This window comes from Pinus tabuliformis, chromosome 8 (genome assembly GCF_031772625.1).
Source record: "Pinus tabuliformis cultivar Carrire ecotype Pingquan chromosome 8, CPIR1, whole genome shotgun sequence".
Lineage (NCBI taxonomy): Eukaryota > Viridiplantae > Streptophyta > Pinopsida > Pinales > Pinaceae > Pinus > Pinus tabuliformis.
The window spans coordinates 1,913,675,969-1,913,700,102 of record NC_142294.1 but is presented as its reverse complement, the minus strand read 5'-3'; the positions used below and the strand labels follow the sequence as shown (position 1 = coordinate 1,913,700,102).

At 36.3% G+C, this 24,134-nt stretch overlaps 1 pseudogene; it reads right to left on the bottom strand.

Annotated features, from left to right (window-relative positions):
- Window positions 1-10,413: 10,413 nt before the first annotated feature.
- LOC149244116 (putative DEAD-box ATP-dependent RNA helicase 29) lies at window positions 10,414-23,826 on the bottom strand (annotated as a pseudogene).
- Window positions 23,827-24,134: the final 308 nt, after the last annotated feature.

Below are 24,134 nucleotides of genomic sequence, written 5' to 3'. Positions count from 1 at the left end.
ATTTAAGTGTTGGTTGACCACTCTTCTTCAATGCTTTTGTGTCCTATCAACTGCTCTTTTTCAGTCTCCCATCAAATCATAATCTCTTCTAACTGTGAGGACCCAACCCAAGGTCCTCTAACCAAAACTAAATTTTGTCACAAAATTTCACAGGAAATAAAATGACTTATTTACAACCCACCAATTCATTTTATTTGAAAATAGCATATATAAATAACATATTTGATTTACAACCATTTACATGAACTAAATCACAAGAAAATACATAGCTAGTTACTATACAATGACTCGGTTGTGGTGCTCCTACTGGGACCACCTGACAGAATATGCCACCTTGCCAACTAGTAATTTCTTTCTGACTTCCAAGCCAAGGGAACCTTCGCAGGTTCCCTAGCCCTCTAAGCTCAAGTCCAATCGTCGTAGTGTGTCCACAATAGATCCAACACCCTCCAACCACAAAGCAATGTGTTTGAGTTCTCTCTCCTTCCCTTCCTATCGATCTTCTTCTCCTACCTTCCCCACTTCAAACTCTAAAAAAAATTAAGAGAATAATTCCCCTCCTCTATTCTCTCCTTCTTGACTTTTGTTTCCCTTTGAATGAATGTCACCCACCCCCTCTTAATTCTTACCTACTTCACATGTCTCATAAACCCCCCCCACCAACCCAATGCCTTATACTTAAATAACTTTGAGGAGACAACTTGTTGGGTAGAGGGGAAATAATTAATTAATTAATTAATTAATTAATAATATCTAATTTGTTAGTAAATATTACATATTCATAAGAATCTAATCAATTTAAATATAACTTAATATTACAAGCCAAGATTTTAAGGTTAATTAATCACTACTCAAGATTAGTCATTAATAAAGCTTAAGGCTAACCATAAGCTTGATCATTAATCAAGCTTAACCATTTATTTAATCATCTAACATATTAAGCTTTAGAATACTAACATATTCATGCGAGGTGTGGGTATGTAGCTAGCATATGCATACATCATATGTACACTAATAATACTTATTAGAATCAAGCATAAAAGTCAATTACTCAACATGTAGGCTAATAAGATAATGTAAGATAATAGGATCATGTAGGGGCATTACATACAGCCCTACTTCAGAAAAATTCATCCTGAAGTCAGAGTCAAAAGAATACAAGTAGTTAGAAAGTAGTCCGACAATAAGGCATAACAAAATAGGGAGAAGGATATCGTGGTCAAAGTAAGAAAGTCAAGATAGGATGCCACTTCCCATCTAGAGTCCCTACCTAACTTATAACCTCCTATCCTTCCTAACCTACTTCCACTCCCATCCTATGCATCCTCTATTGCAATATCCTATGGCATCAAATATATTAATCTAACCACTAATAGAACCAAGATGAAAAAAGCATCAATTATATCGACCTAACTTCCCTAATAGGCAACTGATAATCACCATCAAATGTCTAGGGTAGCATGTCCATCATTGGCCTCCCGCAATTCCAAGATTGGAGGTTACATGGTGGGAAATGTCTCCACCCCTCCTCAACGAACTAGGGTCAACGCCCTAATAAGGACCACACTACGACGTTGGTTGGATACTTGTCATCGAATAATCTAGTAAGGCATTCATATCACTTGTGATTTGCACCTTGCCCCACATCATAATAGTGCATATCAAGTATATAAAAATTACAATATAATAATGTACATCATACTGTTCCTCATTGGATGTCTCGACATCCCCTAGTCACTAGCATGGATCTTGGCTATCACATAGTCCTTTCCAATCTGTAGGTTAGTTCGCATCCAAGCATATACATAACAAAAAAATATATGTATATATATAGCCTAATGATCAAAATCAGCATGTTATTAGGTCTCGTATCCACGTTCAAATTTTTTTTCCAATTAATATCAGCATGCTGGAAGTAAATCTTACATCAGATAAATCACATTGACTCTGATAAGTCATACACTAGATAAATCATAACTAAATAAGCCATGCATTGGGTAAATCATACATTCTATAAGTCATACATCAAATAATTTAATCAACAAAACATAGTCCATCAAGTGTTTTATATAAGTAAGTTCATCTGTCCAACTAAAATGCATCAATATTACATAGTGTTCATAAATAAAACAACATGAAAATACAAATGGGGCCTCAACATAGGTAGCTATATAGGTCTAAATAGGCATCACAATTCATCAAAAAGTGAAGGTTAGTCACGACATATAATCTTTGCATCCTCCGAGGTGAATATCTTCCACATTTGAAGGTAAATACCTTTTGCATTTGAAGGTGAATCCTTCCAATAAAGCCTTAGAATAAAGTAAACTTTACAATACATGTGCTGCTAGTTTACAATATAACTTGATTTTGTGTGGCCTATCATTGGATCTATTACTAAAGAATGAAGGATGGCCTTAATTGACCATTAACCATCAATTCACCAAATTTCAAATTGCATCTCAGATTGGCACACCCATCCACTTCCCTATTGTTATCCCATAGTATGTGGTTATAACTCATAATAAGGATATCTCTTGTTTCCTTCTTGATATGTTTTAAGAGATTATCCAAAAACTTATCTCTTGGAAATGAATTGTAACCATGTGTTGAATGATAATAAGAGAGTCCCCCAACACAATGAGAGAGGAAACTTGATTTTCTTTGGCAAGGAGGATGCCTTGTAGTAAGCCATAGGCTTCTGCCTAATTATTTTTCATCTTTCCCAAACCGCATGAGTACGCTAATACTTTTTTTTCCACCAAAACTATAGATAATTGTTCTCCCTCCCACCACCCCTTATAAAAATAAAATTTAATAAATAATTTTATTTTTTTAATTTAATTTACATATTTTTATAATAACCTCTTTTTTTTTACTTTATAATCCATTTAAAATAAACATTTTTTGGTTTGAAATTTAGCATTCTATTACTCCAAAAATGGAGTACATAGGGTTTTCATTGGTGATCGAGGTTGCCCCGCAAGGAAACCCACCCATGAGCATCAATTTAGAGCCTTCAAATTACAAATACTATGCTTGACTATAGTGTCTTTAAAAACTATGTACATGTTTGAGCATCGATTATACAAAATTGCAGTATTGTTCTTCTTAGGACTGCTAGACTTCAAAATTCTAAAGATAACTGAATACATGATTTCACTTAACCATAGAAAGAAAAATCACATATTGCAGGTGCTTGGCAAAAGAGAGAGGACCGTTCATGGTCCAGAGGCCACTGTCGGTCGCCCATGGCTGAGGGTTGAGGCTATCCTTACGATTGTTGCCTTGTTGCCAATGTTGTCATGCCTCTGCCATAACATTGCCTAGACTGTGATGCGTCTGTTACCTTGATCCTTTTGTGTTGTTGTAGCTATGTCACAAACCCTTGTTCCTAGTGAAGGACGAGATTCTAGGAAATTGGTGCCAATTTATGACAATTGTCGCCATATCACCACATTATTATGCCAATTCCTCTCTAAGATGTTGTGTCAGTTGAGGGTGTTTTGTCAGCATTGGATTCCCAACCTTTTTTTCTAGAAAGAAAATCATGATATTATATTGAGGTTATATATACAAGATATTCAGATAGTCCTGTATGAGAAAAAAAAACTCATGAATACTACCGATAAACATATAGCATAATCATGTAACAGATTACCATCAGACTGTAATGTTTCATATGAACAAAAGGAACACAATAGAAAGACTAAACCATATAGCAACATTCAGCTGATTGGAAGATAAAGAGCAGAGATGGAAGAGAGAACATATTTGGCAGAGAGAGAAGAATCCTCGAAAATCTTGAGGTTCCTCCACTTCCAAAGAGACCATATAGTGATGGGAAGGATAGGCCGTAGAGCAACCTCTTGACGTCCCCACCAGGCGAACGCTGCATCAACAGAGATGAAGTTAAGATGCTGGAAGGAAAAAAACAGGGCTAGTTCATACCAGATTTGTTGAGAGGCGGAGCATTTGAAGAATAAGTGGTAGTTTGTTTCCTCCTCCATTTTGTAGAGGACACATCTATTGGGGCCGTGCCATGATCGCCTCCTTAAGGAATCCCAAGACAAATTTTTGTTGAAAAGCACCAGCCAGGAGAATAAGGTCACTTTGAGGGGACATCCAAACTTCCACCAGAAGACTGGAAAGCGTTGTCTGATCGATTTGTTTGAAATCGAAATGAGGTCCAAATATATATCTTTTACGTTTGCATGAGAGGAAGAGAGGGATAGGGACCAAATCAGATGATCATCATTTGTAGAGCGCACTAATCCTCCCTGATGGAGAGAGGATGTAAGATTGGTCCATAGAGGGAGCAGGTCCCGTGGAAGGCCGATGTCTTTAGCGTCTTTTAGCGTGGGTGAAAGTCCACACCATTCCTTGATGATGCGATCCCATGTGAAGAAACCAGATCTGCGAAGGAAAAAAAGAAGAGGAGGAGGAAACTGTAGAGTGCCCCTGAATCCAGCAAGGGAGTCCAGGCCAATGAGAATCTTTCTGCCTGTGAAAATTTTCCATTTGAGATTGCTGAGAAAATATCGTTGGACCCTTCTGAAGCTGAGCCATATGGCGGAACCCTGTTGAATGCCAATAGAATCAAATCTGAACCAGAATTCAATGCCTTTACCTCTTTGATATTTCTATCGGATGATGTCACTCCAAGGATTTGTGCCAAAAATACCCCTCCAAAGGGATTTACAAACAAGAGCAGTCCCAAAGATCTTTATGTTTAGAAGACCCCAGCCATCAAAATTTTTTGGTAAAGTGAGGAGGTCCAGCTTTGCAAGATGGATTTTCCTTCGTTCAGCCTTGGCTCCCCAAATAAAGCTGGAGATAATCCTATTGATAGCTTGGATGACACAGGCCGGGAGAAGGAAGAGGTGTCCCCAATATACCGAAAGCTGGGATAAAACCGATTTGACGAGCACAACCCTGCCACCTAATGAGAGGGAGCGGAAACTCCAGAGTGCAATCTTGTTGTAGAAACGGTCGATAAGCCAACGCCAGTCCTCCATCTTGTAGGAACGAGCTTTTAATCGAAACCTGAGATACTTGATGCCCTCCGATAGTGGTTTGGATTGAATTTCGAAGAGCTGAGATATCCAGAGAATCAGATCCTCATCAGAGCCATTATGGTAGAGGATTGATTTAGCTTTGTTGATGGCAAGCCCAGAAGCTTTGTGAAAACGATCAAGGATAGATTTGATGCACAGCCATGTAGCCTTTGATAGCATAGCAAATAAGAGGACATCGTCGACGAAAAGGTTATGTGATATATTGATATTCTTGGAGATCCTTATCGGATTGTATTCTTTCAACGCCACTGCACGATTGATATGGAGGCTCAAGGCATCAATGGCAAGAATAAGAGAAGGGGTGACAGTGGACATCCTTGCCGAAGGCCCCTTTTTGCCTGGAAGAAAGGGGAGGGGTGACCATTTACCAATATAGCATAATTGACATTTTCGATGCAGCCCATAATCCAGCGGATGACCACAGGAGACAATCCTATTTTGGCGAGGAGGCACTGAAGATACCCCCAGTCAATAACATCGAAAGCCTTCTGCAAGTCGATCTTCATGATGGTTGCTTTGGAGTTATTGACAGACATGGAGTGGAGACATTCTTGAGTAGTGGCCATTGCATCATGAATGTTCCGACCCTTTAAGAATGCATGTTGGTTTGGAGAGAGACATGAGGCCAGAGTTCCCTTTATCCTAAGTGCAATGATTTTTGTGATAATCTTGAAAGAGATGTTGCAGAGTGAGATAGGGCGGAAATCCAGGAAGGATTCAGGCTCATCCTTCTTGGGAATGAGAGCAATGAGAGTGGAGGAGGAAAGGCTGTGAATGTGACCAGATAGTTTGGAGGCCTATACCATGCTTAGCAGATCCCTTTTAAAAAGGTCAAAAAAATGAATAAGGAAATCAATTGACCATCCGTCCGGCCCAGGGGCTTTATCCTTTTTAAAGGATTTCATGGCAGCGAGGAGTTCGTTCTCATCAACAGGGCGGAACATAGCCTCATTCATTTCTTGATCAAACATCATTGGCATCGGATCTATGCCCCATCTTATATCGCTGAAACCAATATCATTAGATCTGCTATACTGCTTTTTGAAAAAACATACCGCGTGCCTTGTGATATCCTCCTGTGAGACAGCCTCAGCACCCTGGTCGTCCTTGATTTTCCAAATAAAATTCCTCTCCCTTCTTGCATTGGCAAACTTGTGGAAGAACTTTGTGTTTTTGTCGCCCTGTTCGAGCCAAATGGCGTGGCTTTTGAGCCTCCATTTTGCTTCTTCCTGTTTTAATAAGCAGTATCTTCTATTTTCCAGGGTTCTGATACAGCATTTCCTTTCAAGAGAGCATGTGGAGAAGTCAGTGGATTCCATAATGGTTTCCAATTCCTGTTGAACCCGTTTGAGACCCTCCTTGTCCTCCTGGTGTTTTTGATATTGCCATTTTTTCACCATATCCCTAATCTCAGATAGTTTTTCCCTGAAAGAGGAGAAAATAAAAATTTTTTCCCGGTCCTTAATTTCTTTCCATGCATTCTGAATAAATAGATTAAAGGCAGGGTCAAGAAGGAGGTTGTTGTCAAACTTAAAAGAGTAGCCTCTTCTGAAGATCTTGTCGGGCCATGATAAGAGAATAGGGAGATGATCTGAGATCAAGACATTCTCCACAGATAGCTTCGGCAAGCCTAATTTATCAATGAGGCTAAAGTGGATAAACATTCTGTCTAGCCTTTTGGCTATGTATGCATTTCCTACTCTTCCATTAGACCAAGTCGGCCTATTTCTAGCGGGAATGATGTCAACCATATTTTTGTTTATCATCTCGGAGTTGATGAGGTCCGCCAAGACATTGTTTATCTTACCCTTTCCCCAAACCTCGTTTGAATATAAGACAGTATTTGAGTCTCCCGCTATGATGAGGTTGTTTATATTGAAGAGGTCATGAACCAGAGTGGCACTTGTACCAACTAGGAGCATGCAAGAGAGGTGAAAATTCATCGAATTTTCCTAAGTGTTATCAATCTCGTCATAGGCCAGAGACGCTGAGTGGAGAAAGGTAATCGTCGGGCCGGTTTTGTCTCCCATGGAGACCACATGAAGTCTAATTCCCACTGCAGACCCCATGTCTAGTGAATTTCTAAATCTTTTCTCTAGGTTGGAGAGAACCAATATGCCTATCATCGGTGCTGAGTTGGGTTGCCAAAGAATGACGATTATCCCCGACATGGTTGCCACTGACTACCATATATTTTATTAGTAGATTTACCTTACCGAGTGTCATGTTGAGAGTCGAATGTAAATCTCTTCCACACGCACCTGCATTAATCTTCCTAGGGAGGATTTGAAGCGGGCTGATCAGATAATAATGGTTTTCCATCATGCCAAGTTGATCAAAGCACTCATTGATTGGGATGAGGATGGCTTGCACCCTTCGAGTATTAAACCAAGGTATGTCATGGCTAGGGATGACACCTGGTGAGCTAGATGGCGTTGAATCCGCCCAAGGCAGTCTTGTCACAATGATGTTCCTGCATTAGCACTCGTAGTGGGAGCATTTAACATAAACATTATTATTAATATCAATATTATTTTTAATAAATTCTTCTTGATATTTAATATATTTCAAGTGATTTATATATATATATTAAAATATCAAATAATTATAATTATAATTTTTTTATTAGTAATTAAAAAAAATAACACTACTTATTTAACATAAACATATTTTTTTATATATTGAAAATTATTCATATAATAATGGTAAGAGCAAGGGGTTATTTTTAGCTTTAAAAATAGAGAATAATATAGATATGCTTAGGGTTTAGGTCACACTTCGAACAATGTTTTTGAAGCCTATGCCCTATATCAGGATTTGAGACAATTGTGAATATGGAAATTTAGGAGGTGATAGTTTTTGGTGATTTCTTGAATACAGTCCACCATTTATATTCAAAATCTCTCCCCTCCTATACAAAGTTAAGTCAACATTTCAAGTGGATTTATCAATCTATCCTGAAGAAGAAATGTCTCCATGTTCTTAGATAAAAAAAACTCCAAGATTGATCACATGGCTAATTTGGGGTCAAGGCTAAATCAAGGTGAACTTTGGTGGCAGGGGAAAAAGTGGTATGTCCCCCTTCTTTAATGGTTAATCAGGAGACTCATAAATCAAATTGGAGGAATAATTCCTCATGGTTTAATGTAACATTATGATACTTTGTAAAATTTGATTTTTGTTAGTTCAATATTGATGAATCTACAAGTAAAATATTGTAGATATTGTAGCATTTTCTTCAAAAGCTAGGTTATAATTCTATACATGGTCGTTGATACATACTCCATTCCAACCATGTCCATTGGTTTCAATTTGTTTATGTAAATCATGTATCTAAATTGAGTTTTAGCTTAGTGTCTTTTAATATAATCTATATTTTAGGTTCTTGTTAAAAAAAATATTCACACACATCAAAGTATTTCATTATTGAAAGATTTTGTTTTATATTAAGATATTTTTTAATAGTAATAAGAATCTCTTGAGAATTGGTAACTACCATATATTGGCTCCCACTATTATACCGAATACAACGATTTATAAATTCCTCTGATGGGTCCATTACAACATGTTTCCAAATATTTGAACACACGCAGTTGAGGAAACAAATTGTTCACCAAACCTTCAAATCAATATAAATATAAATATTTATTCATAATAAATTTAATATTATTTTTTTATAATTTTAATAGAAATTATTATTAAAATACATAAGTTAAATTTAATATATAAATGCCAAGCAAACAAGAGTTGCATCCAGCAAATGTCCCTGTGGTTTGTGTCATGAATTCTCAATATTTTGACATCAACTTAGTGTCATTAAATATACCTCGAGATTCCTTAACAATTTAGTACTTTTTGAATATATGAGGTTGCGACAATTTCACGATCTCAGGTGAGAGACTATAAAATATTAGCACTGTGTGTGTAGATCTCACAAGTACAAATGGCATATCAACTATGTTTACTTGATAAATACAAACTTGAGAAAGGCATTATGTAGTGGTATTGGAAATCTAAGTAATTTTACAGTCTTGGATATTGAAAGTTCTTAGTTGAAAATGTTGACTCTTGCTTGACTTACTTACCTAAGGAACTTGAAAGAAAACTACTGGCTCTTTAAATCGTGAATCAGAATCTTTGTTAGATTTTTTGGCATTCAAGAGTGCCTAGGACCATTATGTGAAACTGGAAATTACCTTTGAACTCTATCAACTCAAAAACAATTTTAAGAATTAGTAACAAAGATGATATGGTGAGGATTGAGGAACTTGGGTTAAATTTGACTTTCCTGTTGTTAAGAGGCACCATTTTGTGAATATATGACTATGATTTAGTGGAGATTGGAGCCTTGGCAACAAGGAATTGACTTAGCCTTGTGCATTGAGGGAACTATAACTTCTTTGGAGTCTTTGAAACTTCCAAAACAAACATTATTTTATAAAGGAGGAGGAACTAAGGTTTTACATTTAAGGTCCATTATCAATCCTCCAAGCTAGTCGCGTTCAAGGAATAATGAACAATCTTCGTGATAGTTGTGAATGTCAACTTGGTCCTGAAAACAAGAGTTATGAAATTATTTGATAAATAAGCTATAAACTAGTAGAAATATAACAATAAAACAAATACTTTGATTTATTGATGTTGCAATAGCTTTGCACTTAGTTTTTATTCACTAAGTCCAAAGGAGAACCCATGGTTTGTTTCTCCCTTGAATTGATTTTTGTTTGCTTATTTATACCACTATAAAACGAGGCAATTATTATTAGTGGAAAGTTGAAACATTAAATTGTCCAATGAGCTTATTTGTGTGGCTTACAATTAGTTGAACTTTTTATGGTTTTTATTGCCGACATGCAATCTAGGAAGTGCCATTACTTTGTATTATACAGAGCCATTTAGGTTGATAAGAAACTAATCACTAGGATGTAAGGATAGATGTTGTGAGTATTTATTATTTAATCCTATGTCATAGATAGAATAGTTTGTTGGAGAGTGCAACCAACATGTAAAATACTTTGCTAAATAATACAAGTTTTTCTCAAAAAAATGCAGATATATATTATGTTGACAAAGAGAAGTAATATGATCAACAAAAGTTATTTCAATAATGGAGTAATTTCAAATTTCAAACAGCCTAACTTGCAAGTACTCTTAATGGAGATTGGGACCAAAACTCTATTAATGTAAAAGTTTTTAAACAAAAAAAAAGGTTCCATTTATTTTGGCAAAAAGCAACTGCATAGTAAAATATTAAGTTTTTGAGAGAACCGAATATTTGAACTCCATCAGTGAGATCTGTAGTCAACCACTGAAAAATCTTAAATAAGCAAATCCTTTATTGATAAATATGTTGAAAGGGTAAGAAAAAAATAAGAAGATGCTTTGCTTTTGTTGCTTCCCCTTTAGTCTCTATAATTGTCTGCTTTTCCCTGCAATCAACCTGAGTAAACTAGCAAAAGTTATTAAACCAATTTGATTAAAAAGCAAGTCACTCATACCTAAAGGCTAAAACACAACATTTTGCAGCCAATATAGAACCAATCTAAGCACCAAGTACACAATTACTAATGGTTGGGTGTCGTAGTGGTAAAAATAACTTAAAATTTGCAAGCATCATTCAAAATGCACGCATTAAAACAAAGCAAATTCCTACCAACCATTTTCTTAACCATGATTAAGAGAGAAATACATGGCTACTAAAGACTACCCTCTTTCCAGAATGATTTAAGAAACCCAAAGGTTAAGTTGCACCAAGACGAAAACATCTTTATTTGAGAACACATGGCCTCCAAGTAACATTTTCTTACACATCCATATGTTGAGATTAATACCTCCATTGTGAAATTTTTCAGAAAAGAGAAAAAATAAATAAAATAAATATATATATATATATATATATATATCAAAAAATAAAAAATAAAAATAAAAATAAAAACTTCTGCAAAAGACATAACAATATCAATGTATTTTTAACATCAACAATGAAATTGCTTGAAATTTTTTAAATTCTTGTAAAACACCAAAGCAATTGCCTCATTAGTCCCAATTGCATTTTTTAAAATTGGATGTAGCCCTTCTTGAGGAAATCCATTTGCTTTTTTTACAGATTCCATTAAAGGCATTGGCTTTGCCTTGGAATACAAATGAGATGCATTGGTACATTCCTTCTACAAAACAAAAACCTTTATACTTCCATCAATAATCTCTGGAATTATTTTAGAAACAAGATCCATGACTGATTTAGGAAAACGTCTATATATTTATCATTGGAGGATTCTCTAGTTGCTTTGAGTTCAAAGTTTTCAGTTGTTCCCAGAAAGAACGCTAAGCGATAGAGCCCATCGTTCTGAATTCGGCAGTACTTTCGGTTTCTCATTTGGTCTCCGGATGAAGGAGAAATTGTCTGTTGAAGTTTTGGTGAATAGGTTCCTAGCTGGCCATGTGGCATTCCCACAGCTCGACACGTGCCAACAGTTCATCTACGGTGCATATCTCCAGTTGACGGTGAGATTGTTGGGTTTTGGTTCATATTAGAAAACAGGGGTGCATTAATTCTACAGGGGTGCATTAATGTTTATGGCACATATATATATTTGGTGCAAAAATATTAGAAACCCATGGTATCAGCCTTATACTAAAACCTAAGGTGGGTGCAAAACCTTATTGTTAGGAACTATGGTCTAAAATCTTATAACTATGGCATATAGTTATAAACATAAGGAGAATACATATAAACTTTGGAGCAGACATACATTATGATATCAAATCATGGTTCGGAAATAATACATGGTAAGAAAATGTGATGTAGTAAAGAGCACGTACAAAGCCTAAGGATGAAGCCATATGTTAAGGCATATCTTAAACAGGTTCAAACTTTATACACTATGGTGTATAAACTATTGTGGAGTTCCTACATGGGGATAATGTGGTGGCCCAGGTGGCACGACGGTACACCGAATCAGCTGAAAATCTAGAAATGCAAACCACTGTCAGAATTTGGAGCCAACAGGTATACGAAAGCTGAGGTGTCAGGTACCCAACACAATGCAATTTGGACTGCCATGGCAGTAGTGACCATCGGGGTTGTTGTTTTGACATGTCATGCCACCATAGCATGGGCTAATAGACTACTACATTTGGCGCAGTGCATCCACATCCAAAGATACACGGTGTGCCAACTATGCAGGCGGGGAGTTCGATGTTCATCCACCAATTGGGGTATTAAGGTTTTGGTTAAATATATATTATGATTAACACAAAGGTTTCGGTCAAATGAAAAATTATTCAAAAAAATCATATACAGTGCGCTAAATCATATACCAAAGTTTTCGCCATAATTAAATACAAAGGGTTGTATTAATGTATATGGTTTTTCATTATGCGTCGAAAGTTTGGAGTTCATTAATGCGACAACCTAAGCTTAGTAAGGTGTTAAAACCTCCTAGCACCGAGAAACCTCATTGCACCATGTAAAAACTCGATCAACAAACCCAAACAGTTTCTAGGTTGAGCCCGGGAGGTTTGACCTTGGAACCTCCCCCAGGTCTATTAAAATACTCAACCATTGCACTAGTGGTTAAGGGAGTCAATAGTGAGTTGTAGAACTCGGACATATTATTGACTGTTTTTGTCCATGTAATCAAATATTGGCTATCCTTGAGCCAAATTGAGAACAGAGGCAGGTGTCGGAAAGATTTCTTTTTACAATAACCAGCAGTGCCTGCATGCACAGATTAGTTGGTGAAATATCATGTAAAGAAACTCTTTGGATAATTTCCTAATAAAACAGACGCCCACTTCGAAGCGGACCCGGAGACGTAGTCCAAGAGGGACATACTCCGTCAACAATTTGTTGTGTTTGCTTCTTCTCTTTCTGCTGTTATGTTATTTATTGCTCCCAAGTTTATGTCTATGGCATATTAATAATCAGTTTCCCTCTTTCATTCACACTTATTCAACCTTAGTTAATGTTGATAAAGTTGCGCAAATAATCAATCCTTTAAGATTTCAGATCATATTTTGGTATCAGATTGAGGTTGATCATGTTTAAGTAGGATATTTGCTAATGTGAATGTTCACTAGATCTAGTTCGCAACGTGGAGAAGGGAAACTTGAAGAGGCCAATCAAGACATTAGAAATAGGAAAGCTATTCGCAACATGGCAGGTGAAAACGAAGGAGAAGCTCTTGAGCCCAAGTCAGAGGAGCAATTTTAGCAGATGTTCCTTAATATGCAAAGGATGATTTCATAACTTTATGAAGACAAGAAGACTAGAGATGTAGCTTCGTCTTCAAAAAGTAAGAAGGAGAAAAAGTGTAAGGATAAAGCTGATGCTAACAAACCTCCTTCTCATCCATCTTCTTCTTCTTCATCTTCTGATGATTCCAGATTAGATTTCAAATCAAAGAAGAAACATAAGAAATCTCATTTTTTGAAAATTGATGTTAATTTTGAACTGCCCATATATGATGGTGAAATGAATCCTGAAAAGTTAGATAACTAGATTAAACAACTTGAAGTTTATTGTAGAATTCAGAATATTGTTGATGATTCTGTGAAAATTGAGTTAGCTACACTTAGAATGGGGGGAACATCTTTGATTTGGTGGGAAAGTAAAACTCAAACAGATTTAAAGGATAAAGGTAAAATTATTTCTTCATGGTCTAAGTTTATTAAATCTCTTGGAAAGTAGTTCTATCCCTTAGGATATGTGTAATAGGTTGTAATAGATTGGTACCATTTGAGGCAAGGTAAAGGACAGAGTGTGCAAGAGTTTACTCAGGAAAAAGGAAAAAGGAATTAGCACTTGATATTCCATTAAACACACAGGAAACTTTGTTAAAGTATATTGGAAGTTTGCATTCTTATTTGCAACATACATTTCTTATGTTTAATCCAACTAACTTTGATGAAGTATGTGTGCAAGCCATTCATATTGAATCAGGTGGCAGACCTTTTCAGTGGAAACCATTCAAGAATTCAGAAAACAAAGACTCCAAAGAAGGCAAAGGAAAGGGTAAGTTGAAATGAAATAAATTAGCGACAACAAAGAAAGAAGTGGAAAGAACTACATGTACTTATTGTCAGAGGGTCGGACATGATGAGTCCAAGTGTTGGAAGCTTCATACATAACTTAAGCCAAAGAAGTTCCTTAAGGAGAAGGGTGAAATGAAAGCGAATGTGCAGTCCAACAAGATTTGGAATCTGACTATGGTGACAAACAAAAGATTACCGCAATGAGTCTAACATGTATACTTTTTGAAGCTAGTTCTAGTTCTACTTACTCAACATCATCTTCAAAAACTAATAATACGATTGATGAAAATAAGAGGTTTGAACTTTTTCACATAAGGATTATTTCCAAGCACACTAAGATAGACACATTATTTGATAGCAGATCACAAGAAAACTTAATATCTGAGGAACTAGTAAGGAATTTGGAATTGGAAACTGAAAATCATCCAAAACCATAGCCTTTAGGATGTTTGAAAGAAAACACTCAAATGCATGTCACAAAACAATGTTGTTTAAGGTTTGCAATTACAATGAATTTTGTTGATGAAGTTCAATTAGATGTGATTCCTCTAGATATATGTGGATTTGTATTGGGTAGTTTGTATCTTTATGATCAACATGCTATTTTTCATAGAAGGGAGAACAAGTATCATCTCTTTAAAGAAGGAATTGAATACATTATTAGGGCACACATAAGTAAGACAAACTTGGATTTAATCAATGTCAGTCATTTGAAAAGGTTAATAAATTCAAGCAAAATATATTTTCTCATGATTGTTAAAAAACAACCTAAAGACAAGTATGGTGCTTTTCAAGGGTGTGATACTTAGTTTAAGGAAAAATTGGTTGAAATGGTAGATTCGTATAAAGAATTGTTTAAAGAACCAAAAAGTCTCCTCCCAAAACGAGAAATACAACATGGGAATTAATTAATATCTATTGCACCTCTTCCAAATATTGGCATGAATCATATATCAGTCATTAAACTGGATTTAAGAAATGGTTATCATCAGATGTGTATTGCAGAGAATGATGTTTGGAAAACTACATGTGAGACTAGACAGGGGCTTGATGAATGGTTGGTTATGCCGTTTGATTTATGCGATGCTCCAACAACTTTAATGAGAATGATGAATGATGTGTTTCATTATTTTCTTGATAAGTTTGTCATAGTCTATCTGGATGATATTCTTACTTTCAGTTCAAGTTGGGAAGTTAGAAGTTCTGTGATTGTAGTTCGGTATTGGAGGAAGTTTGATTTTCATTTCTCTTTTATTGCATTCATGCTTTAACAAGTTTTAAAGCCTCATTTCAGTGGGGAGGAAAACAACAAAAATCATGTGAAACTTTAAAGCAGAAAATTGTAACAGCTCCACTAGACCTTCAACAACCATTTGAAATAGAAACTGATGCTAGTAGGTATGCAATGAGTGCAATTTTATTTCAAAAAGGGAAGCCTATTTGTTATCAATCCGAAGCATTTTCTAGAGTAGTTTCAAACTATCCAACTAATGATAAGGAATTATGTGCATTAATGGAAAGTGTTAAACAATGGAAACTTTATTTAATGGGCAAAGAAACAATGATTCCAACAGATCATCAACCACTTCAATACCTTCAAACTCAAACTAAGTTGCAGCAGTTTGAACATTATAGATGGATGGGTTTTTGCAGCAAGTCCACTTAGTAATCAAGTATCAGGAAGGTACAACAAACAAAGTAGATGATATGATGTGAATATTTTATTTATTCTACAAAATAGTTCTTTAGCACATGAAAGTTATATAGAACAATATACTACAGACAATGTTTTCAAAGATATTTGTGAATCGCTAACTCGTGATGCACAAGTGGAAAAGGTAAATTACCATGTTCATAACAGGTTATTTAACCATCTTGGCAAGTTGTGCATACCACAGGGAGAAAGAACACATGTGATCAGGAAAGCACATTGTTCTCGTGTTTCAAGGCATGTTGGTGTAGGCAAGACAGTGGCACAACTACAAAGGTTTTTCTATTCTCCACAGATTAATGAAACAATTCACAGGTTCAAAATGCGCCATGATAAGCATCAAAAGGGTCATCACTTTCGGGTTGGTGATCAAGTATGGATTTACATCAGTAGGGTAAGGATGAAAAGTGAAGGTAAAAGGAAGGTCCACACTTCCATTTATGGAGATCTCAAGTATCGTCGAGTGAAACTCAAAGACATAAATCCAGGCAAAGTTAGGTGGATGGAGATTGAAAGGGTGAGCGAGTTGTACCCTCACCTCATGTCATCTTAAAACCAAACTTTTGGTGGCCCAAAAACTTCCAGTGGAGAGGAATGATCTAGGAGGATTCTCTAGTTGCTACAAATTCAAAGTTTTTATTTGTTCCTGGAAAGAATGCCAAGCAGTAGAACCTGTCGTTTTGAATCTGGAAATACTTTCAATTTCACATTTGGTCTATGGATGAAGGAGAAATTGTCCATTGAAGTTCTGGTGAACAAGTGCCTAGCTGGCCATGTGGCGTTCCCACAGCTCGACACGTGGAAATGGTTCATCTCTGGTGCATATCTCTAGTTGATGGTGAGATTGTTGGGTTTTGGTTCATATTAGAAAACATGGGTGCATTAATGTTTATGGTGCATATATATATTTGGTTCAAAATTATTAGAAACTTATGGTATCAACCTTATACTAAAACCTAAGGTGGGGGCAAAACCTTATTGTTAGGAATTATGGTCTAAAATATTATAACTATGGCATATAGTTATAAACATAAGGAGCATATATATAAACTTTGGAGCAGACATATATTATGCTATCAAATCATGGTTCAGAAATAATATATGGTAAGAAAATGTGATGCAGTAAAGAGCGCGTATAAAACCTAAGGATGAAACGATATGTTAAGGCATATATTAAATAGGTTCAAAATTTATAGACTATGGTGTATAACTATTGCGGAGTTCCTACATGGGGATAATGCGATGGCCCAGCTGGCACGGTGGTAAGATCGAGTCAACTGACAATCCAGCAATGCAATCCACTGTTGGACTTCGGAGCCAGCAGGTATACGGAAGTGGAGGTGTCAAGTACTCAACACAGTGTAGTTTGGATTGCCACGAGAGTAGTGATAGTCAGGGTTGTTGTTTTGACATGTCATGCCACCGCAACATGGGCTAACAGATTGCTGCATCTGGCGGGGAGTTCGATACATGTTGTGCCAACTATGCAGGCGGGGAGTTCGATGTTCATTCGCCGGTTGGGGTATTAATGTTTTGGTTAAATATATATTATGATTAACACAAAGGTTTTAGTCAAATGAAACTCAAAAAAATTATATACTATGTGCTAAATCATATACCAAAGTCTTCCGCTATAATTAAATACAAAGGGTTGTATTAATGTATATGGTTTTGCATTATGCGTCGAAGTTTGGAGTTCATTAATGCGACAAACTCAGTTTAGTAAGGTGTTAAAACCTCCTCATTTCCCCATGTAAAAACTCGATCACCAAACCCAAATAGTTTCTATGTTGAGCCCGGGAGGTTCGACCTTGGAGCTTGCCTAAGGCCTATTAAATTACTCAACCATTGCACCAGTGGTTAAGAGAACGAATAGTGAGTTGCAAAACCGTGGTGTATTATTGATTGTTTTTATTCATGTAATCATATCTTGGGCATCCTTGAGCCAATTGAGAATGGAGACAGGCATTGGAAGCTGAGATAGAAGGCTTTCTTTCTAAAGTAACCAATTGCTTGCATGCATATATCAATTGGTGAAATATAATGTAAAGAAATGCTTTGGATCATTTCCTAATAAAACAGACACCCACTTGGAAGCAGACCCGAGACGTAGTCCAGGTGGGATGAACTCTGTCAACAATTTGTTGTGTTTGGTTCTTCTCTTTCTGTTGTTATGTTATTTGCTGCTCTCAAGTTTATTTTTATGGCATATTAATAATCAGTTTCCCTCTTTCATTCACACTTATGCAACCTTAGTTAATGTTGATAAAGTTGGGCAAATAATAAAAGTTGTAAGAGTTCAGATCATATTTTGGTATCATATCGATATTGATCATGTTTAAGCAGGATATTTGCCAATGTGAATGTTGACTAGATCTAGGTCGCGATGTGGAGAAGGGAAACTTAAAGAAGCCAATCCGGACATTGGAAAGAGGAAATTCATTCGCAAACTGGCGGGTGAAAGCAAAGGAGAAGCTCTTGAGCCCAAGTCAAAGGAGCAATTTTAGCAGATGTTCCTTAATATGCAAAGGATGATTGCAGAACTTTATGAAGACAAGAATACTAGAGATGCAGCTTCGTCTTCAAAAAGTAAGAAGGAGAAAAACGGTAAGTTGATGGTAAACGAACCTCCTTCTCCTCCATCTTCTTCTTCTTCATATTCTGATAGTTCCAATTCAGATTCTGAATCAAAGAAGAAACATAAGAAATCTCATTTTTTGAAGCTTGATGTTAAATTTGAACTGCCCATATATGATGGTAAAATGAATCCTAAAAAGTTAGATAACTAGATTAAAAAACTTGAAGTTTATTGTAGAATTCAGAATATTGTTGATGATTCTGTGAAAATTTTGTCAGCTACACTTAGAATGGGGGGAACAACTTTGATTTGGTGGGAAAGTAAAACTTAGTCATATTTAAAGCATAAAGGTAAAATTATCTCTTCATGGTCTAAGTTTATTAAATCTCTTAGAAAGCAGTTCTATCCTTTAGGATATATGCAACAGGTTGTAATAGATTGGCAGCATTTGAGGCAAGGTAAAGGACAAAGTGTGCAAGAGTTTACTCAAGAATTCAGGAAAAAGGCATTAGCACTTGATATTCCATTAAACACATGGGAAACTTTGTTAAAGTATATTGGAAGTTTTCATTCTTATTTGCAACATACATTGCTTATGTTTAATCCAACTGACTTTGATGAAGTACATGTGCAATCCATTCATATTGAATTAGGTAGTAGACCTTTTCAGTGGAACCATTCAAACAGTCAGAACACAAAGACTCCAAAGAAGGCAAAGGAAAGGGTAAGTTGAAAAGAAATAAATTGGCGACAACAAAGAAAGAAGGCTAAAGACCTACATGTACTCATCGTCAGAGGGTCGGACATGATGTTTCCAAGTGTTGGAATCTTCTTCAAGAACTTAAGCCAAATAAGTTCCTTAAGGAGAAGGGTGAAATGAAAGTGAATGTTGTAGTCCAACAAGATTTGGTATCTGACTCCAATGGCGAACAAAATATTACTGCAATGAGTCTAACAAGTATACTTTTTGAAGCTAGTTCTAGTTCTACTTACTCTCCATCATCTTAAAAAACTAATAATGAGGTTGATGAAAATAAGAGGGTTTAACATTTTCACATAAGGATTATTCCAAGCACACTAAGATAGACACGTTATTTGACAGTGGATCAAAAGAAAACTTAATATTTGAGGAACTAGTAAGGAAATTGGAATTTGAAACTAAAAATCATCCAAAACCATACCCTTTAGGATGGTTGAAAGAAAACACTCACCTACATGTCACAAAACAATTTCATTTAAGGTTTGCACTTACAACTAATTTTGTTGATGAAGTTGAGCTAGATGTGATTCCTCTGGATATATGCGGAGTTGTGTTGGGTAGTCCATATATTTATTATCGACATGCTATTTTTCATAGAAGGGGGAACAAGCATCATCTCTTTAAAGAAGGAATTGAATACATTGTCTGGGCACACATAAGTAAGACTAACTTGGATTTAATCAATGTCAGTCATTTGAAAAGGTTAATAAATTCAAGTAAAAGATATTTTCTCATGATTGTTAAAAAACAGCCTAAAGACAAGTATGGTGCTTTTCAAGGGCTTGATTCTCATTCTAAGGACAAATTGGTTGAAATGGTAGATTCGTATCAAGAATTTTTAAAGAACCAAAAAGTCTCCTTCCAAAATGAGAAATACAAAATGGGATTCAATATATCAACCATTAAACTGGAATTAAGAAATGGTTATCATCATATGTGTATTACAGAGAATGATGTTTGGAAAACTACATATGAGACTAGAGAGGTGCTTGATGAATGGTTGGTTATGTTGTTCAAATTATGCAATGCTCCAGCAACTTTAATGAGAATGATGAATGATGTGTTTCGTTATTTTCTTGATAAGTTTGTCATAGTCTATCTAGATGATATTCTTACTTTCAGTTCAAGTTGGGAAGTTAGAAGTTCTATGGATGTAGTTCAGTATTGGAGAAAGTTTGATTTTCATTTCTCTTTTATTGCAACACCACTTCATGCTTTAACAAGTTTTAAAGCCTCTTCTCAGTGGGGAGGAAAACAACAAAAAGCATGTGAAACTTTAAAGCAGAAAATTGTAATAGCTCCACCAAACCTTCAACAGCCATTTGAAATAGAAACTGATCCTAGTAGGTATGCAATGAATGCAATTTTATTTCAGAAAGGGAAGCCTATTTGTTTTCATTTCGAAGAATTTTCTAAAGCAATTTCAAACTATCCAATTAATGATAAGGAATTATGTGCATTAATGGAAAGTGTTAAACAATGGAAACATTATTTAATGGGCAAAAAAACAATGATTCAAACAGATCATAAACCACTTAAATACCTTCAAACTCGAATTAAGTTGCAGCAGTCTCAACATTATAGATGGATGGGTTTTTTGCAGTAGGTCCTCTTAGTAATCAAGTATCAGGAACGTACAACAAACAAAGTATTTGATATGATGTCAAGATTTTCTTTGAATATTTTAGCTATTCTACAAAATAGTTCTTTAGCACATGAAAGTTATATAGAATAATATATTGTAGATATTGTTTTCAAAGATATTTGTGAATCTCTAACTTATGCAACCTTAGGTAATGTTGATAAAGTTGCGCAAATAATCAATCCTGTAAGATTTCAGGTCATATATGGACTCCCCTTTTTCCATTGCTTCATTGATCGTAGTTAATGTATTCTTCCTATCACTTTCAACCTCTTCTTAGATTGGAGTTGGTCGAATAGGTTTTGATATATATAAAAATGCAGATCCAAAAGATATGGCATGTCTTCTGATGTGACAAATGAATATGCGGTGCCAGTTCGACCATCACGAGAAACATGCCCCACTCTATGAACAAAAAATTGGGTCTTGGAGGAAAATCATAATTCACTACGTTATCCAACATAGCCCCCTAGCTACAACATCAATTACAAGATGTAACATTATGTTCCTTGCTCTAAAATTTGCAAGATGAATTTTCTAGCTAGTTTGATCTATGTCCCCATAAACAATAGACATATCTATCCCTTCTTCCTTAAACAATGCATTGATGAAGTCTCCGTGATGTTTTGTTGTGACAAAATATAATGTCTATTGATTTCAACCAATCTTCTCTCTCACCAGATGGATTAGTGCAACGCATTTCTCTTTAGGTTACACTGTAAAGAATGTAAGTTTGAGATCAGGGGTGATCGTAGTCTCTAAATCAATTGTAACAGCCCTGGTGAAAATTCCATGTAATAAAGTTTAAAAAAATAACCATGGATGACTAGGACAATTATTCCAAGTTGAATGTTGGGCAAGACATCCTATGGGGTGTTCACTTGGTTGTTTATGGCTAAGGAAATTGGAAAAGGCAATGGCTAAGGCTTTGGAAAGGCACAAGGCATTAATTGGTATTTTATTTATGAAAATGATGGAAATTCTGAGAAAAGGAGGCGAAAAGACATAGGTTGCATGTGAGGAGGAAATTGAAGGAAAATGATGGAAAATGAAGAAATTAGAGGCCTCATTAATAAAAAGGCTTCTGACGATCAATGGGCAAGACTTGGTCAGTTCAGTTTTGGAGCTCTCTCATTATTCTCTCTCTCATACTCTTGGACACTTACAGTTTTCTTGGAGCACTCTTGGAGGGTGTGGCATACTTGTATTCATGGAGCAAGAAGGAAAAGGAAGAGCAGGAAAGTGCAAGAAGGCATCGGCATCAATAGCTACATCATATTTTCTTGCAAGTGTCGAGTTGCATGTATGTTTTCTTGACTAGTTTTGGCATGCATGGCATATGCATGTGGTTTATTGGTTGTGATATGTCATTAGGCATGGAGGATGGTCGGGATTGACAGTGGATTTCCTAGCCTTGTCATTTCCTTGATAGCCATGGTGATTGTGGGTTTGTTTCCTTGTTGTGTTTTTTATTGGTTCTCATGTTTCCTTAGCTTGGGTTGAGTTACTAGTCCCATAGCCTTGTTTGGACAAACGCACTGGAGCCCTAGAATAAGTTGGGTTGAGTTACTAGTCCCATAGCCTGGGATGGAAAAACGCTCTAGAGCCCTTGGTGGGTTGAGTTACTAGTACCATAGCCTTGGTTGGACAAACGCACTAGAGCCCGATAAAAGATGTGGGTTGAGTTACTAGTCCCGTAGTTGGGTTGGACAAACGCTCTGGAACCATGGATGGTTGGGATAGAGACATTTCTGATGATGGTTTTGGTGATGTTCGACTGTGAGGTGGAATCACTGTTTGATGGGTTGAGGTGGATGGCCTCTGGAAGCCCTGGATGATTTTTTATTGATGTGTTCTATAAGATCCCACATTCATGCTTGGAATATGGCATAGGGGTGAATGACTGAAGAGAGATTTGGCTCAGCCATTCTCTAGTCGGGTGGAACATGGTACTCCCATCTCCAGTTGGTTCATTGCATTCATTAATGAGAAATACATTCCCTTTATTTCATGTGTAAAGGTATTGATGTATTTAAGGATTTGATGGTTGATATGTTTATTGTATTTTTGTTCCTATTATGACGGTTATATGTACATTTTATGACAGCAACTACATATGGTTATCAACATGTTTTTACTAGTATGTGAATGGATAATGTGCCTATGACCTAATAGATGATAATGGAGCAAATGGAATGAGGGAACAATGGTTCATAGTGATTCTTAAATAAGTACAAGATCCTTATGCTTAATTATGTTGTTTACACCTGTACATTACATGTCGACGATATATTTGACGAAATTCCTGTCATGGCTAGTAGGGATCCATTCAAGGTATTGAACAAGTATTTGCTTTAGTACTTTCACTTCCATGTTACTTTACTGATTTGAAGAGATGGATCAGTTTTGGGCAGTGTCCTAGGATCTGAGCTTGAGAAGGTGGTTTAAATCCTAAGGTCTTTGGCACAACACTGACAATTTTGGTCCATAGTCGTTGGCAAGCAGGCCTGTGAGAGTGACTTTAGGTTGTTGGTTGCTCCCTTGCCCACAGCATGAGAGATACTATGGCCCAAGATACCTAAAACAATAGTGGGACCCAGGAACAGGTTGTCTGAGTGTCTAACTTGTCCCCTGACGGTTCTGTTGATGATGTTGGATGTCTGTATGGTGTGTTTATGTTGGTTCCACTTCCTTAAGGTGACTTAGGAGGTTGAATCATATCATAATGGCCTCTCGTTGCATGTTTACCCCGGTTGGCCGTTTTCTTGGGTAGATGTGGGAGGAGGGTGTTACATCATTTCATATAATCTGAGGATCCCAAAGCCTTGCCTCTGCAAATTCAGTGAGAAAACGAGGTAGAGTTGCACCAAAAATCAAAGTTTGGTGGTTATCACTCAACTAGGCAAGTATTTTTCACAATTGGTCTGTGAATCATATCTCAAATAAATGGCTTTCCTCATCAAAAACAAGATATTCCACATTTCTTAGAGACATTTCATCTACCTCGGCAAGATGACGCATGAGACAGCTAGAAGTTGTGTTGACGGTGCTGGGAATCCATTCACCAAGGGGGTCTCCCCGATGTGAAGTCCCAATTAGACCTCACACCATTTGGAGTAGGAGCCCCATCTAGAATATGGCCTAATTGTCGGTTACTTAAAGATATTACTTGGCTTTAACTATTAGCATGAGGGAGAAGTGAAAATGTCCTTTCAAATAAGCAAGTGAGTATGCCTTGTGATTGTATGATTGCAAATGTATCAAGGTTCTTTCACTGCAGAGGGGAAACAAAGTGAGCCTCTAATAGAGAAAAAATAATACTACCCTAA